We start from the raw sequence: 17471 nt of genomic DNA on the forward strand, positions 1-17471 counted from the left end.
CCTTCCCTGGTTGATATAAGATAGCTATGTCATAGTATTTCAATAGCTCAAGCCATCTGCGCTGTCTCAAGTTCAGATATCTCTAACTAAAGATGTACTGAAGACTCCGGTGATCAGTGAATACCTCACAATGCACATCATACAAGTAAATGATTCCATAACTTTAACACAAACACCAGTGTTGCTAACTCTAAGTCATGGGTAGGCTAGTTCTTCTCATGCGCATTCAACTGTCTAGATGCATAGGCAATTACCTTCCCTTTTTGTATCAAAACTTCACTTAAACCAACACCAAAAGTATCACAATACATGGTGAAGTCCACACCCTCCTCGGGTAAGGTCAAAACAAGAGATGAAGTCAATAAGGTCTTGAGCCTTTGGAAGCTTGCCTCACACTCATCGGATGAATGGAAGTCTACTACCTTCTCTGTCAGTCTAGTCAATAGAGTTACAATAGTAGAGAATATATGCATGAAGCGTCTGCAATACCTAACCAAACCTACAAAACTCTGAATCTCAGTTAGGGAAGTAGGCCTCGCAATCACTAGCCAATATGCTTTTCTCTCCTGCCTTTCTTCATTCATGGTTTGATATCTAGTGTCCTTATCGTATCACATTCTGTTTTGAGAGATTATAAAATCACCATCAATACGTCGATCATCCCTACCCATAAAAATGGATATTAGGTGTTGTGTGTATCGACCCATGTAGTGTTGTAGCTGACACATTACGTATCCCGCCTGGGAGTATGTTTGCAAGAAGGAAACTTAGACCAGCCTCTAACTACCTCAATCTTGGCCAGATCCACCCTAATACCCATCTTTGACACCACATGTCCTAGAAAGGCCACAGAATCAAGCCAAAACTCCCATTTGGAGAATTTCTTATATAACTTCTACTACCTTAACTTCTGAAGCACCGATCTCAAATGATAAGCATGATCCTCCTCTGTCTTGGAATACACCAAGATATCATCAATGAAAACAATCACAAAAGAGTCTAGATAAGGCCGGAAAACTCCATTCATCAACTCTATGAACGTTGTTGGGGCATTAGTCAGCCCAAAATATATAACTAGAGACTCATAGTGGCCACAATGGGTTCAAAAAGCTGTCTTGGGAATATTTGGTGGCCTAATCCTCAGCTGATGGTACCCTAATCTCAAGACAATCTTAGAGAACAAAGCCGCTCCCTAAAGCTAGTCAAACTAATCATTATTGCGAGGAAGGGGATATTTGTTCTGGACTATCACCTTGTTCAACTGTTTATAATTGATGCGCATCCTCATAGATCCATCCTTCTTCTTCACAAACAGAATCGGTGTACTCTAAGGTGACACACTAGGCCGAATAAACCCCTTACTTAATAGATCCTACAACTTATCCTTCAATTCCTTCAAATCTGTTGGAGCCATGCGATATGGTGCAATAGAAATAGGCTAAGTTCATAGATCCAAGTCAATAGAAAATTCAATAACCCTATCCGAAGGAACTCCCAGAAGATCAGTAGGAAATACATCGGCGAACTCCTTAACCATGGGAATAGTATCCATAGGGGGTGACTCAATACTAGTATTCCAAATAAAAGCCAAATATGACATACACCCCCTATCAATCAATCTTTAAGCGCGCATATAGGAGATGACCTTACTAGGATAAGAACCATTAGTGCCCTTCCACTCGATCCTTGGGACACGAGGTATTGCTAGACTCATAGTCTTAGCATAACAATCAAGAATAGCATGATAAGGAGAGAGTCAATCCATACCCAATATCACATCAAAATCTATCATCCTCAGTATAATCAAGTCTACCCAAGTATCACACCCAACTAAAGAAACAAGATAGGATTGATACACTCAATCCACCACTAAGGGCTCACCCACGAGAGTAGAAACATAAATAGGCACAGGCATGTGATCACAAGTCAAATCAAATCTAGATGTAAAATAGGTAGACACATAGGAAAATATAGATCTTAGATCAAATAATATAGATGCAGCTCGATGGCGAATCGAGATGATACCTGTAATGACTACATCAAAAGTCTCAGCCTCGGGTCTCCCCGAAAAAGTATAGCACTGATCTCCTCTACCACTACCCTTCTGAACTGTACCTCTACCTTGTAGAATCACAACACCACTACTAGAGGCCCTACAACCTCTACCTGTCTAAGCTCTACCCCGAACTCTCGCCGGATACACCAAATCTCTTTTTGGAACTGTTGAATAAGTGCGTTAAGGCCCTGAATGAGTCTGTAATGGGCACTGGCGCATTATGTGACCCAAATCTCCATAACTAAAACATGGTTTAGGATCAAAAACTGTTGGGAAGAACCTGATGGAATACCATAACCACCTCAGCCCCAAACTCTTAGATCCTCAAACTACCTTCCTACTATCAGCTATCGGCATAGAAGCATGAACAAATCTATGGCACTAAAATTGACTACCACCTCTGTGAACCCTTACCTCCCGACAAGGTACCTAAAAACTGACCACTAGTATGGGCCCTCTTGGGGTCCCCAAACTCCTCTCTGACCATCAATTTTGTCTCTTTGGAGGTGCTCACAATGGCCTGGAAGGAAGCTCCCTCATGGGCCAATATAAACACATAAGACCTAATAGAGAAGGTCAAACCCTTCATAAACCTGCGCGCTCTCTACGCCTCATCAAAGATCAATGTTGTAGCATGCCTTGACAACTAATAAAAGTTCACCTCATACTCAGTGACTGACTTACCACCCTGAGTCAAATTCTCGAATCTTAATCTACTCTCCTCTCGTATGCTCTATAAGATAAAGCGATATTTAAAAGCACTAGCAAAAACTCCCCACTCAACTAGAGGGTATTCAACTGGTCTAGACCTCATAAATGTCCTCCACCACTCTCTAGATGACCCATAGAGTTGGAGTGCAACAAATTTAACACCACGGGCATCAGCCATACTCACGGCCTACAACATCTTATGGCACAGTGTTAAAAACTCATGTGCTTCCTTGATCCTACCACCCTAGAACTAGGGTGGTTTTATCTTCTGAAACTCATAGTACTGTTGATCTGCTATCGTTATAACTATATCCGGAGCAACCTGTGTACCGATAGCTAGTGCGAGAACCAATGGTGGCTGGCCCACCTAATCCTGAACCACTGGGACCTAATGCTACCTTAGAGTCTGTACACCAACCCTAGTCTATGAACCCTATGGCGTGACTGCAGCACCCTGAGTGAAACTCTTCAACATACCCAGCATCCTCAATAACGTCTCCTGATGCAATGGTGGTGCAGGCTCTAGAGAAACCTGGTCCTTAGTAATCTCAACAAGTGGCTCTGTGGAGGCCTTTCTAGCATGAACTCGGGCAGGTGTCGCTGCTCGAGCATGGCCTCTACCAATAATTGCTCTACAGCCTTGTACCTTACCTCTACCCCTAGCTGGAGTCTCAATAACTGCCTCAGGGACTTCCTCTCCTCTACCAATAGACATAGATCTGGTCCTTGGCATCTGCCAAAACAACACTTGACACTCAACACTAGTGATAACAACTCAGCAAGATAAGAAAGAATGAATAAAGAAACTTTCCTAACAGTCTTCATAGCCTCTCGAAGATATGTACAGAAATATCCATATTGATCCTTGAGACTACACATAGACTGGGCTTGTACATGTGTGACCTATAAACCTAGGGCTCTAATATAATTTTCTCATGACTCAAATCCTAGTGTGATGGCATAGGTCCTTTTCCACCGAACAAGTCAACCTAAAACCCAACAATTATGGAAATAAAGCAGAAAAATTTTTAAAATGATAAATAATAATCAAAAGTAAAAGTCTTTCAACTAAGTTAACCCCCGAAGATTGGTTGTTACATATACAAGCCACTTAAATAAGACCAAATTAAAAAAATGCAAGTCTCACTATGTCTTCAACTCTCAAATAGAGTAAAGCATAAAAGTACAGGACAATTTGAGAGTTTGTTGAATACCAATAGCTACCTCTCTCAGTCTCTTGGAAGCCTCAGATGATCAGAAAGAATGGGTGATCAAAGTCCAGTCTCAAAACCTACACAAGTGTAAAAGCAAGGGTAAGTACTAAACAACATGGTACCAGCAAGCTAACTATCAAAACTAAGTAAATCTAATAAGATACATGAACTCCTTTTCAACCCAACCGAAGATCCATAACTATAACCTGCACAAAAATCAGCACAACCAAATAGTTCATACTAAACTGTTTAATAAAGTTCAAATCACAGCTCAATATCACAAGATATAACGTGTAAGTAGTCACAAGTCATATATAAGCATCAAGTTTGTCACACATAGATATACAGAAAAGTATATGCACACTAAGTGATCATGCATGTGTGCAATAGCCGAAAAAGACCTTGGCATCATAATCTAGACAAAAATGACCTCGGCATCATCATCTCTGACTGGAAATGTCCTTAGTCTCACAATCTCTTTCCAAAAATGACCTCATTAAATATAACCTCAGCCTAATAGTCTCTCATTGAAATGACCTCGGCCTCATAATATCTCGCCAAAAATGACCTTGGCATCATAATATCTTGCTAGAAATGACCTCGATATCAAAATCATGTACATCTCATCATAGTGTCGCTAAAAAAATGCAATTAGCATGATCACACAAGTAATAAAGAATAAAGTAATTCAACAATTCAAAATCATAATCAGACTATCAAAGTATTTCAACAAATACACATAAATATCTAGATCACAACATATAATATTATAATCTCTACAATAACACATATCATATTTTATTAACCCATCAATCAATTTAGATTAGTTTGTATCACGTTTCAAACCATAGCCTCATTTTCATTACTCCCCAACACATAAACAAAAGGGAAATTCGAGATTCTAATAGATTCATAGAGTTATATGAGCCCACTTGCCATGTAAAATTGCGATCAATCAACCAAAGTGAGGCTTTACTTTCTGAATATACTCAGAATTGCCACATCTATTCAAATAGTGTTTAACAATCAACAACCAAGTCCAACGACGTAAAAAATGCAAAATTCGGCAAAAAAAGGTCAAAAGGCTCAAAATCTAATTTCGAAAAGGGGATTTAAATCCAGAAATTTTTGGATGAAATCATTCCCCATAGTCTTAGGAACTTAATAGACAAAACCGTTTTGAAAAAAATGCTCAAATCAGGTCACCCTTAACAATTGAAGAATTCCTCAAAGTTCTTGAAAAGGGGCTATTTTCACCAATTGAAACCTCAAATTCATGTTAATATCAACAATTAATCATTTGGAAATGATGAAGTGGAGTTAAAATAACTTACTTAATGAAATAACACAAACATTCCCTCTCCAAATCACCCCTACTGAGCTCCAAAATTCCAAAATGGTCAAAATAGCATAAACCCCAGCCAAAACACCTCTCAGATGTCGCTTAAGCGACTGGGGGTTCAATTAAGTGGACCTTTCTTTCACGATATTGTGGTCTTTATCGTGACCCTTGTATCTTTACTAAAGCACAGCTCAATCGCTTTCGTGATCCTTCACAGGATCTGACCTTCACTTTAGTGAAGGGGTCCTTGCTTAAGCGAGTGTCGCAGTCAAGACCTACCCCCTCGCGATCGCATGGTCTGCATCAGGTGAAACAAACCAGCAAAAATCCTCCAAGTCTCAAAGTCTCCAAATGATCCTCGGGATTCGATTGAAACCCCGTATACACAAATCATATATACAACCCTACTAATTTTGACATTTCAAACTTAATAGAATAGTCAAAATTCAATTTCGATGTCTCCTTGACCAGAAACTCAATAAGTCGCAACCAAACCAATTCCAGACCTCAAAAAGACCAAAATTCCCTCAGATCTTCCAAAAAATACTTAGGAAATCTCCTTAGGGCTAAAATCACCCTCCGAATACAATGAAGTCGTTGAAATTTAATTTCGAGCATCCAATCCCCAAATATTGATCAAAGTCAACTCTATGGCCAAAACATCAAAGATTTCCAACTCAACACCTCAAATCCACGCTATAACCCCAACTCTGATTTTGCCAACTCTTCTAGACCAATTTTAATATTCTAGAACTGATGGAATCAACGAAAATTTGTTCCGAGACCCAAAATTCTGAATGACCTCAAATACTACTTTTGAGTTATTTAAACCTATAAAACTCAAAGTTTACCAAAAATCTCAATTTTTCAACGAAAACAACAAAACCAACATTGGATAACAATCAAATATGACTCAAAAAAATTATCGAAAGGGTTAAAATGGTCATTTTATAAAAATTATCAAAATTGACCTTTAGGGTCATTACAATTTTCTTGAAAACCAATGGATTTGATGGATAAAGTACATTAATTAGTGTTAAGAAGGAGAAATTATGGAATTTCATGGTCAAATCTTACCTTGGAAGATGGATGAACCTTGGAGGAAGTTAGTTTCTTGAGAACTTCTCTTTCTAAGGTAAATATTTTAACTAGGAAAGATGAATTGTGTCTTTAAGGGATATTAAAAAGCCCTAGGCCCCTGCTAGCATGCAGAAAATACTTCGAGCACCCAGCCAATGCATCGAAAAGGTAGTAGCCGCTACCTTGGTGCGTTAGAGCGCGAAAAGTGCCTCGGGCGCGCGGCTGGTGTACGGCAAGACAGTGCCGAGTAAAATGGACATAACATTTTACTCCAAACTTCAATTGATGCAAAATTGGTGGCGTTGTAATGAAGAAACATAGATATTTAATTTGATATGTCATGAGATACTAATTCATTATATGCTGAGATATATGGTCATTTGAAGTTGACCCTTATATGAACTCGTGAGAAAACTTAACCCGTAGAAATGCTTTGAACTTGGCTTGGTGTTTAAGGTTCCTTGTAACCCTAAACCACATACAATACACTTGAAATACCTTACAAAAGATCTTAACATCTATGCTAAAAGTCATCAAGTTCGGGCCTATATGCATACGAAGAATGGTTTGGATTTTAGCTTAAAAAGTTTTGGGGTGTTACAATATCTCCACCTTGGGATCATTCATCCTCGAATGATGGTCAAGATAATAATTAGCACACGACACTAATACCATGCAAGAATTGAAACACTCAAACTCATAAATATATATTGGATTTGAGATGAGAGAAGGGCTATAATCTCAAACAAAATTCCCTATTACTTTTTAAGAAAAGAATCACGAGCATGATTCACCGAAGACTTCTAACTATAAAGTATTGATAATGTTAGAGTATCTGAGTCAACTGAAATAGGTTCATGAAGAATGAATGATTATGATTTAAAAATGAGTTGTACTCTATCTGAAGCTATTTGACATGGAACATGGATACCTCAACACGGAATAAGTATAGGATTACTATGCATTTAGAGATACAACTGATAGCTTTTGAGCTTGGAAACGCTTCTCAACTACGCTCTTCTTTTTTAATACTACAGTTCAATAACTGAAACTCATAGCTCTCACCAAAGCCTACGTGTGACTATATGCTCTCACAGAGTTCAAGCCTAACTCAAAGTCACTAGGTGCTACACATAAGGTGATCATGCTAATCTGAACTACAAGCTTAATGTTCTATACCTCTATAGGGAATTGTATCCCAAGAGTACTACTTCTTACCACCACATTCAAAAAACCTCGAGTCCTACTCAAGAAACACCCAATACACCATGCATTCATCCACATTCCATCAACACCACATTGAAGCCTAGTTCTATAACCACTCTAACACACTCACTTGAAACCCTTAACAAGAAGTCATCAATAGACTACTACAATCACTCACATAACGACAACCACACATTCAAGCCTATCATTCTAACCACTTTATGGCTTTTTTGAAGTCAACATCACTTAAGAATTTTCATGTCTACCTTAGAATTTCTATATCTGCATTTGCATTAACTCCTACCAAAGGTGCACACCAATATACTCTTACCTATCTATTGTACATAGCATGACCCCATGTCGCTCTTCCACCAAATCTTGAACAGTAGTGTGAATATGATCCCTTTGATACCTAAGTTTTAGCTGTCTCTTTACTTCTGCCATAGCATCAGCATTATTATGAGAGGGAATTTCTCTAGAAATTCTTGTATTACTACTAGTAGGAGTACTGGTGTTATCAATTTTATCAATAATTTCAAACCTTAAACTTGGATCATTAATCATTCTGAGCATATATACCCAATTGTCATTACTAATGACATTTATATTTAATTCTTTGAATTATGAATATAACTGATATAATTCATCCTTGTCTTTATTATCACACGGTTGACCAATCTGACACGATATACATTCTTCATTTTCATAAGAAGAGGATATATAAACTTCTTCATAAAGGACTCTCATATCTTTACTTGTAGAGGACTCCTCTCCCTCACTACCATTAGGACTAGAATTATCCGAGGACGAATTTAGGAGAATCATACATAAGGAGTCCTATTGTCCTCTAGATCAAGACTTTTAATTTTATCCTTAACCTTACAATCTCTGGCACATTGGCCTATTCTTCCACATTTGTGACAAGCATTTAATGTATTATTCTTAAAAAATATCTTTTTCCCTTTATAATCTATTTTTCTCTTTTAACGCTTGTCTAAGCATTTTTTTCTTTCTGTATTGCCTATAAAGATTTTTCTTATAATATATTTTGCCTCTGCATCTATTAGATATTTTAGAGGATTCAAGTATATCAATAGTGAATTATTCGGAAAATTCACCCAATTATTGTTTCTCATTTTGATGATATCTTTTTATTTGTTTATTCAACTTAATCTCGTTAAATAAAGACAGACCTTCTTGAGTACATACACTTATGAGTTTTCCAAAAGTATAGGCTTCATAATTAATACTCACCTCATGTCAAGCCTCGATCCTAAATTCTGGATGTGGCCAGCACTAAGAAACCATTGCTAGTCCCAAGCGAACCACTTGGCCTAGCTAACTCACTCAGCGGAAGATTTAACTCATGAAAAAAAAATTAGATGGGCAAACATTTTATATGTAAACTTAACTACACAAAATAAAATCTCAATACTCAAATATATATATATATATATATATATATAGATAGATAGATAGATAGATAGATAGATAGATAGATAGATAGATAGATAGATAGATAGATAGATAGATAGAGAGAGAGAGAGAGAGAGAGAGAGAGAATATAACTCAATGTTTAAAAAAACATGAACTCTAAAAATAACTAAATAAACTCTGGCTATGACTAGTCTATGAAGCCTCTAAAAGTGACTCTGAAATAGGTACCGGAACAGGCCCACGGCTACCTCAAACTGATAAATAATGACTGAAAGATAAATACTCAAGAGTGCCTCTAAATGTAAAGAGTTTTCACCAAAATTCAGATGGAATTCTGATCTCAAACGATGTGCCTGTTGAGGATCTCTATCACTTATATCTGCATCATAAAATGATGTAGCGCTAAATGGCATTAGTATATGGAATGTACGGTATGCAAAATAGTTGAAAGAAAATTTAATCAAAGATATTCAACTCAACTCATAAGAATTAACTCGAAAAATAGCTCAATTCAATAAAGCATGCAATATGTGTGAAAGAATGCTTAAAAGATATGAATAAGTCAATGTAACTTAGTATATAAAAATATAATACTCTCTCTAATCAACAACCATCACTTATGAGCTACTTAATGATACAATGTCTCGCTCACGCTGCCAGAGTGGTTCTACATTGTTCCCAAACATAGAACCTCTCAACTAAAAGTGGATCCACTAAGTACTATAAGGAAGTCATCTAAAAAGTATGAATCCTTTACCCATGCTGGCAAGAAATGCTTTATTAGAAATCTGAGTTATCTGAACTCATCATTTCTATATCGATACTCAATACTACTCCCAAAATATATTATGTTCATATCAATGTTTAAAAATATTGTCTTTCTTGATTTGAGGTAATTACTCAAAAGATCCTCTTAAAAAGGGTAAAGCTCTGAAGTATCTCTGTACTCATAAAATATTTGGAATCAAGGTTTCCGTTTTCTCAACTCATCTTTTCTCTTTGAAATAGTTACTATCTCAACTCAATGGATGCATTTAAAAGCATAATTCAAATTCTCAACTCAATATATAAAAAAATAATTGTTTAAATGTATTAATGTTCAACTCGTTTATACTCAAAAATATTCATGCTCAAAATAATGATTAAGAGACTTCTCAAATGCGTGCTCAAAATAATAATTATGAGACTTCTTAAACTCATCTCATGCTCTTTCAAAACTCAATAGAATATGCATAAACTTAGTTCAAAATCATAATTCATTTAATACAAGAAAACCATTCTCATCAACTCAAAATAAATGCATGTTAATATAATGATCATCAACTCAACTAGGGTTCATATGAATGAAATCATGAACAACAATCTCAAGAATTCAAGGTATAGAAACATAAATAATCCCAATGCATAATTATATAGAACTCAACAAACAAAGAAATTACACCTTTAAAATTCAAAGAAACTAGGGTTAAACCATAACTCAACTCCTTGACGATAGAATTTAGATGTAGGGTGCGTGGATGAACTCAATCCAATACTATGATTAGCCTTACATACCTTATACGCTCCTAATTCTTGAGAAATATGAGATCTTTGAAGGAAGAGATGGAAAGAATCCTGGATTCCAAGGGTAAAAGTTATTAATTGGTGTTAAGATGAAGAAGTTATGGAATTCCATGATCAAATCTTACTTTGAATGATGAATGAACCTTGGAGGAAATTAGTTGCTTAAGAACTTCTCTTCTTAGGGTAAATATTTGAACTAGGAAGATGAATTACGTTTTTAGGGGGTTATTAAAAAGCCTCAGGACCATGCTAGCATGTAGAAAATACTTCGGGCACACGACCAATGCGCCAAAAAGGTAGTAGTCACTACCTCAGTGCGTTAGCGTGCGGAAAGTGCCTCGGGTGTACGGTAAGGCAGTACCCAGTAATATGGGTATAATATTTTACTCCAAACTTTAATTTATGCAAATTTGGTGTCGCTAGAAAGAAGACAAATAGAACTTTAATTTCATAGTTCATGATCCATCTAATTTATTATATGCTGAGAGGTATGATTGTTTGAAGTTGACCCTTATATGAACTCATGCAAAAATTTAGCCGATAGAGATGCTTTAAACTTGGTTTGGTGTTTGAAGTTTTCTTGTGACCCTAAACTACATCCAATACACTTCAAATACCTAGGAAAGGATCGTAACATCTATGCACAATTTAAAAGTCATCAGGTTAGGGCCTATATACATACGAAGAATGGTTTGGATCTTAACTTAAAAAAATTTGGGGTGTTACACCTCATCTCCTCTAACGGCTTTCCTAACTCTTTACACAAATAGAGCAGGGAGTCCATCTATAAACTTGGAATTCCAGTGAGAGTTATTACACTCAGTTAGTTCCATAACTCTAGATAGAAATACATCCTTATACCATCTAAATGATGTAAGGATTTTACATCTAAGGTTTTGGAGCATTGTTCTAATGGTTTCACTAATATCCGACCATGTTCTAAAACATATTCTGTAATGGTTAGGATTATTGTGTACACTACATTTGGTATCATACCACCTTCATCCTTGAAGGCGTTTAAAATAGCCATACGTTGTGTTTCTGAAAGATAATTATCCCACTATCCTTTTAATTAGCATGTAAACCAGACAATGATCATATTAGCTGTATACTTTTCAGAATTCTTGTTGGCCTTACAAATGATGTTGTACATAAGAATTCTATGTGCTAAGGTATAAATTTCCCTATCAATAAATCCATTAATATTCCACTCATAGATTTTTGTTCCACTAAAACTATTGAAGATATAATATTCTTCCTCCTCTAGGAGGATCTCCTGAGGAGTTCGCCTAAGATAGTAATACATCCTTTGAACTAGTTTTCTGGCATGTTTCTCTGAGATTTTATTAATCTCATCAGAAATATCATTCCTATTACTGATATTATCCTCACTCAGTCAGAGGGGCTTTAATTTCTAACCCCTGAAACTTTTCTTGTAACAATCTCTCACTATTATCAAGTTTTGATAATTTAAAATCCTTAAATTCTGATGGAGGTTGAATAGTAGGAGTAGCCTTCTCCTTTCCTTTATTAGGAAATTTAGACCTCTCTAATTATAAACATAAATTACTAATTTTATCATGTAGAGAGAGAATATGTTCTCCTAAAATGTTCATGTAAACATTTGTATAATTATTTTGCCTTGTTAAAGTTTTAACATGCTTAGCAGAAATAAGGGCAGTATCATTATCAAATATTTCCACAAATGTAGTAAAATACATAGTCTTATTTTCTTTTTCAATTTGGAAAGACTGCTGGGGAGGTAGTAAAGATTTGGTAATAGTACCATCAGATAATTTATAATCCTGTTCTAACATAAAAATATAACTATAGACATGTTTTTTCATAAACCATGGTACAAAAGAAATAGATTTGTTTACTTTGGAAAGATCGTTATAAAAATCTTCTTGGAAAAATATTGGTTGAGTTTTATTAAAATTTTTGAAAAAACATTTTTTAAAAGGTTCCTATTTGGGTTGAATAAACTCATTTGAAATTTTTTCCTTACCGGTGATTCCAATCTAAAATCAAGTTTCGATCTATCCATTCAAACCATTTGGAAAGTAAATATCTGACAAATTATGCTCCATATCAGAAGAAATAATATGATTTTATTTTTTATATTATCAACTCCTTTTCCTTCTTTTATGTAAGAAGTGGATGCTCTAGAGTTATCGTCTTCTCTAATATGAGAAGTAGATGCTCTAGAGGGCATATCAATGATATAATCAACAGGAGAAATATATGATAGGTTAGATCTAAGCATTTTTGAAGGAAAACTAATATTATTAGCATAGCTCATCAGCAAATTATCAGTAAATTTGATTCTTACCGTTCCATCAGGTGTTTGCTCAATATTAGAAATATCAGTATTTATATTATTTTTGGGTGTGGCTGCCTCCTCAATTACCCATTTTTTAAGAAAATTAATTTCATCCCATTCAATAGGCCTTCTAGTTATAACTTTAGACTTACTAAAATTTATTTCAATTAAAATCATTTTATTTTTAAAATCCATAATTTCGCATATCGGATTCAAAGTATAAAATGGCTTACAATAAATTATATAACAAATACATATAACTTTAGTACCAGGCAAGTATTCATAACCATATAAGTTTATACTTAATATTAAAGTGTTTAATGAATTGTCATCATTTAAAGAATTTTGCAAATTAGGATAAGCATTAAAATAAACAAGTGCATAGGCCAAACTGATTTGAACCGTTCCTATTAGAGATTTTTTTTAATTTTGATTTCTGCCATCCCTTAAGGCAGTTATAAACTTTCTGGCAAACCTCTTAAAGTGAGAGGCTTAAAAGTTACTTGTACCAACTGATATGCATAAATCTATAGTCTCCCTATAAGGGGAAAAATTACTTTCAGACAATAATCTAAAAATACAATAATAACAACAACAACAACAACAACAATATAATTCAATAGAACCAATGAAATCTCAATTGAGGAACTCAAGAAACTTGGATTACATCCTTAGGTTAATCGTCTACAACTCTACAAACTGAATTTAGATATAGGGCTTGAAGACGAACTTATTCCAACACTCTGAGTAGCCTTACATACTTGAAAAATAGTGTTCTTGTTGAAATGTGAAGCATCGATGGACATTCTTGAATCCTAGAATTATTTCTCCTATTGAAACCTTTCTCTAAGTCTTAGAAGTGATTATGAGGGTAAAGTCTTGTTGGGTACTAATAAAGGACTCAATTTAGTTCCAAAATGTCAAGGTTTTGACTTGAAAAGGATGGAAAAAGATGAGAATACCCTTCATTTAAACTGGCATGGGCCACTTATGGGTACCTCCTACGCTCTGTCCATAGGAGCCTTCTTATAGAACCTAGGTCCAGTTACTGGAGCTACTGGAATTTGCAGGGTTGGGTCTGTGGGTCCCTTCTATAGGTTGTGGATCATGCTCATAAGAGCGCACAGAAGAAAGGGTCTCAGGACTTTGACTTCGACGTACGGACTGCCCTACGATCTGTAGACCTTCCCACGACTCATCTAAAGGCTCACTCATATAATTAATGGATTTGAGTTTAGGACTTGATCCTATGTCAGGGATACGGTCCGTAGGAACTCCGATAATTCGTAGACTTGGTCCGTAGATTGGACCTTTGGAACAGTGGATAAGGTTGGATTCCATGAGCCCTCCTACAATCAGTGGAAGCTTCTACTGGCCATAGGTAGGATCCATGGAGATCCACCTGGTTCAAAGTCAAAACCTTTTCTCTGGGCTTTTGAACTAATTAATATTCTGGGGTGTTACAATATGATCCTTAGCTAGGTGGCAACTCAGCTCTTATGATCGTTCATGCATAACTTCACTTATGCTCCGGCCCTGGCATGGTTGTGTTATGACTTCGGGTTTATTGGTTATTTTGGATCGGGTCTTGGATTTTGAGCTAGAGTAGGTCCCTACAGTTTTGATGATGGTTTAGATCTACTATTTGTGTTCGCTGAAGAAGAGCGTGAGTTGTGGAGACACTTGAAGTTTTTAACCATGGCTCGAGGCCCTGGCGCATCTCTTAGTCACGGTTTGAGGCCTTGACCCATGCTTATTAGATGAGGTTCAAGATCCTGGCACATATCCATTAGCATCGGTTCGAGTCCAGACATCACTCCTATTAGTTGGGTTCGAGACTTGACATGGTGATTCTATTGGGTTCTTCAGGGTTCCCTAGCCACGATTCAATTTCGGGGATGGCCATTTCAGTTCTGGTATACCATAATCTCGGTTAGCATTATCTTTAGCTCTTCTGTGTACTCATAGGGATTATGGGGTCCATTTATGGTATACTTTCAATTGCGCATGAGTGTTCTTTTGGGCTTATGGGGTCCAGTTAGGTTATAGCTAGTTATTTTTCTTTATTGTCTCGTCCTTTTCTAAACTCGTGAGCTATAGTTAAACTTATGTTATTACTTAGTTTTTTATGACCTCTTGTCACCTATTACTTACTTGTTTTTCATATTGTTTGTACTTTCCAACCTCAGTCGACCTATGATGCCTACTGGATACCTATTATTCTAAAACTCATAATGCACTCTGCATTTGTTTTCTAATGTAAATTCGAGCGCCCGACAACGTTGATCAGGATAGGAACAAATATCTTCAGAATTGAGGGTGAGTTGATGACGTCCTAGTTCAACCTATCTCCTTGTGTTTCGGCGAGTCGCCAAACACATTACTTCTCATCGAAATCACATACTCTCTAAGCCAAACTTTCAGAACTTTTGGGCGAGCTCATATTCACTTCGGTGAGTCAACCCGTGATCTCAGCGAGTCTCAGCCTTACAAATTCCTTTAAAAACTTGATCCAAACTTAGAAATTTCTAAGGTGTTACAATATCTCTTCCTTGGGAACATTTGTCCTTGAATAAGACTCAAGATAACATGAACGGAGTAGGAAAAGAGATTTAATGGCCCAACATGAATGCAATGACACATTAAAATGCAGAAAACCAAGGAGTATTCAACCCCAAGCTAAAACATGACTTTAAAACTCATTTCATGAATATGCATGCATACGAAAATATGAGAATGATTGAAACACATGAATTCGAAGGAGTGAACATAATGGAACTTAATACCTCAGGTAAGAATGGAAGGAAATGGATGAGGATATCGAGACATCATATTGGATTCGGCCTCCCATATAGCACCCTCAACTAGTTGGTTCCCCTAAAGAACCTTCACAGATGCAACGTCTTTGCTCCTCAACTTCTGGACTTGACGATCTAACTCTGAAGGTAAATTCAACTCATAAGCTACTTTGCCAAAGCGGCTCAAAACTTGATATAGGACTACGTAACGGGGACTAAGATTTTATTTCTTGACAAAACGCATCACACCCTTCATAGGTGAGATTTTCAAGTAACCCCAATCATCAACGTCAAATTTAAGCTCTCTTCTCCTTACATACGAATAGGACTTTTATCGGCTTTGGGAAGTCTTTAACCTTTCTATAATGAGTCTAAATTTTTCCATAGCCTCACAAACCAACTCTGTCCCTACCAAAGTGACCTCACCAACCTCAAACTATCCAATAGGAGACCTACACCTCCTACCATACAAGGCCTCAAATGGAGCCACTTGGATACTCGAATAATAATTGTTGTTATAGGCAAACTCAATCAATGGCAAGTGATCATCCTAATTTCCTTTGAAGTCAATTACATAATCCCTCAAGATATCCTCCAAAGTCTGAATAGTACGCTCAGCTTGACCATCGGTCTGAGGGTAAAAAATTGTACTAAGCTTAATCTGAGTACCAAAAACTTTTTGGAATGACCTCTAAAACCGAGATGTAAATTAAGTACCTCGGTCTGAAATGATAGACAATGAAATACCATGAAGCTTAACCAACTCTCGAAAGTAAATTCTAGCATAGTCCTCAACTGAATAAGAAGTCTTAACGAGAAGAAAATGCCCCGACTTAATCATTCGGTCAAGAACAACCAAAATTGAATCATGTTAGAATGAGGCAAGCCTATAATGAAGTCCATATTCAAGTCTTCCCACTTCCAAGTAGGAATCCCAATATCTTGAGCTAAACCTCCAATTTTTTAATGCTCAACCTTCACTTGTTGACAATTCGGACACTTAGCCACAAACTCCGCAATATCCTTCTTCATGTCATTCCACCAATACACTTTCCTCAAATCTCGTTAATGATTAATTTGTCATTCGAGATAGTCATCATCCATCCGTCATTGGAAAAAGTCACTAACTATGACTAATGCAATCCTAAAAAATAAAATAAAAAAATTAATCCTAAAAAAAACCTCAATCGGTTCAAAGGTACTATCCTCGAAAAAAGCACCAAAAAAAATCGAGAAACCCGAAATAAAAAATTAATATACAACAACATTCAATGATCTTGACAGGAGAGCGACCATACTTTCTTTAAAAGAAAAATAAAACTCAAATATAGTAAAAAAAAAATAGGAAAAAAACCCTAACAAAACTCAAAACCCCAACTAGAATTCTCTAAAGTTGGAAACTTCCCAGTCCAGAAATTAAGGCAGACATGTACTACACAAAACCAAACCTAATTCCTCTTATTGTTGCACTTCCCTCCTCTAGTTATCTGCAGCCTCGTTTTTTTTCGTTATTGGGACTTCTCTGGTTGATGGTAAGCCATTGTTTTTTCGTCTCAGTTGTAATCTTTTTACTAAATTAGGTCTCTAATTAATGATACATGTATAAGTGATAGAGTACTTAAAAGATTGATACAGTATACAAAATATATGTATTAGGGTTGCTAAACATATAATTGTTCTCAGAGTTGAAACACTGATATATGTATCACATTCGAATACTAATGATATGTGTCTTAGTGAT

Source organism: Solanum dulcamara, chromosome 3 (genome assembly GCF_947179165.1).
Source record: "Solanum dulcamara chromosome 3, daSolDulc1.2, whole genome shotgun sequence".
NCBI lineage: Eukaryota > Viridiplantae > Streptophyta > Magnoliopsida > Solanales > Solanaceae > Solanum > Solanum dulcamara.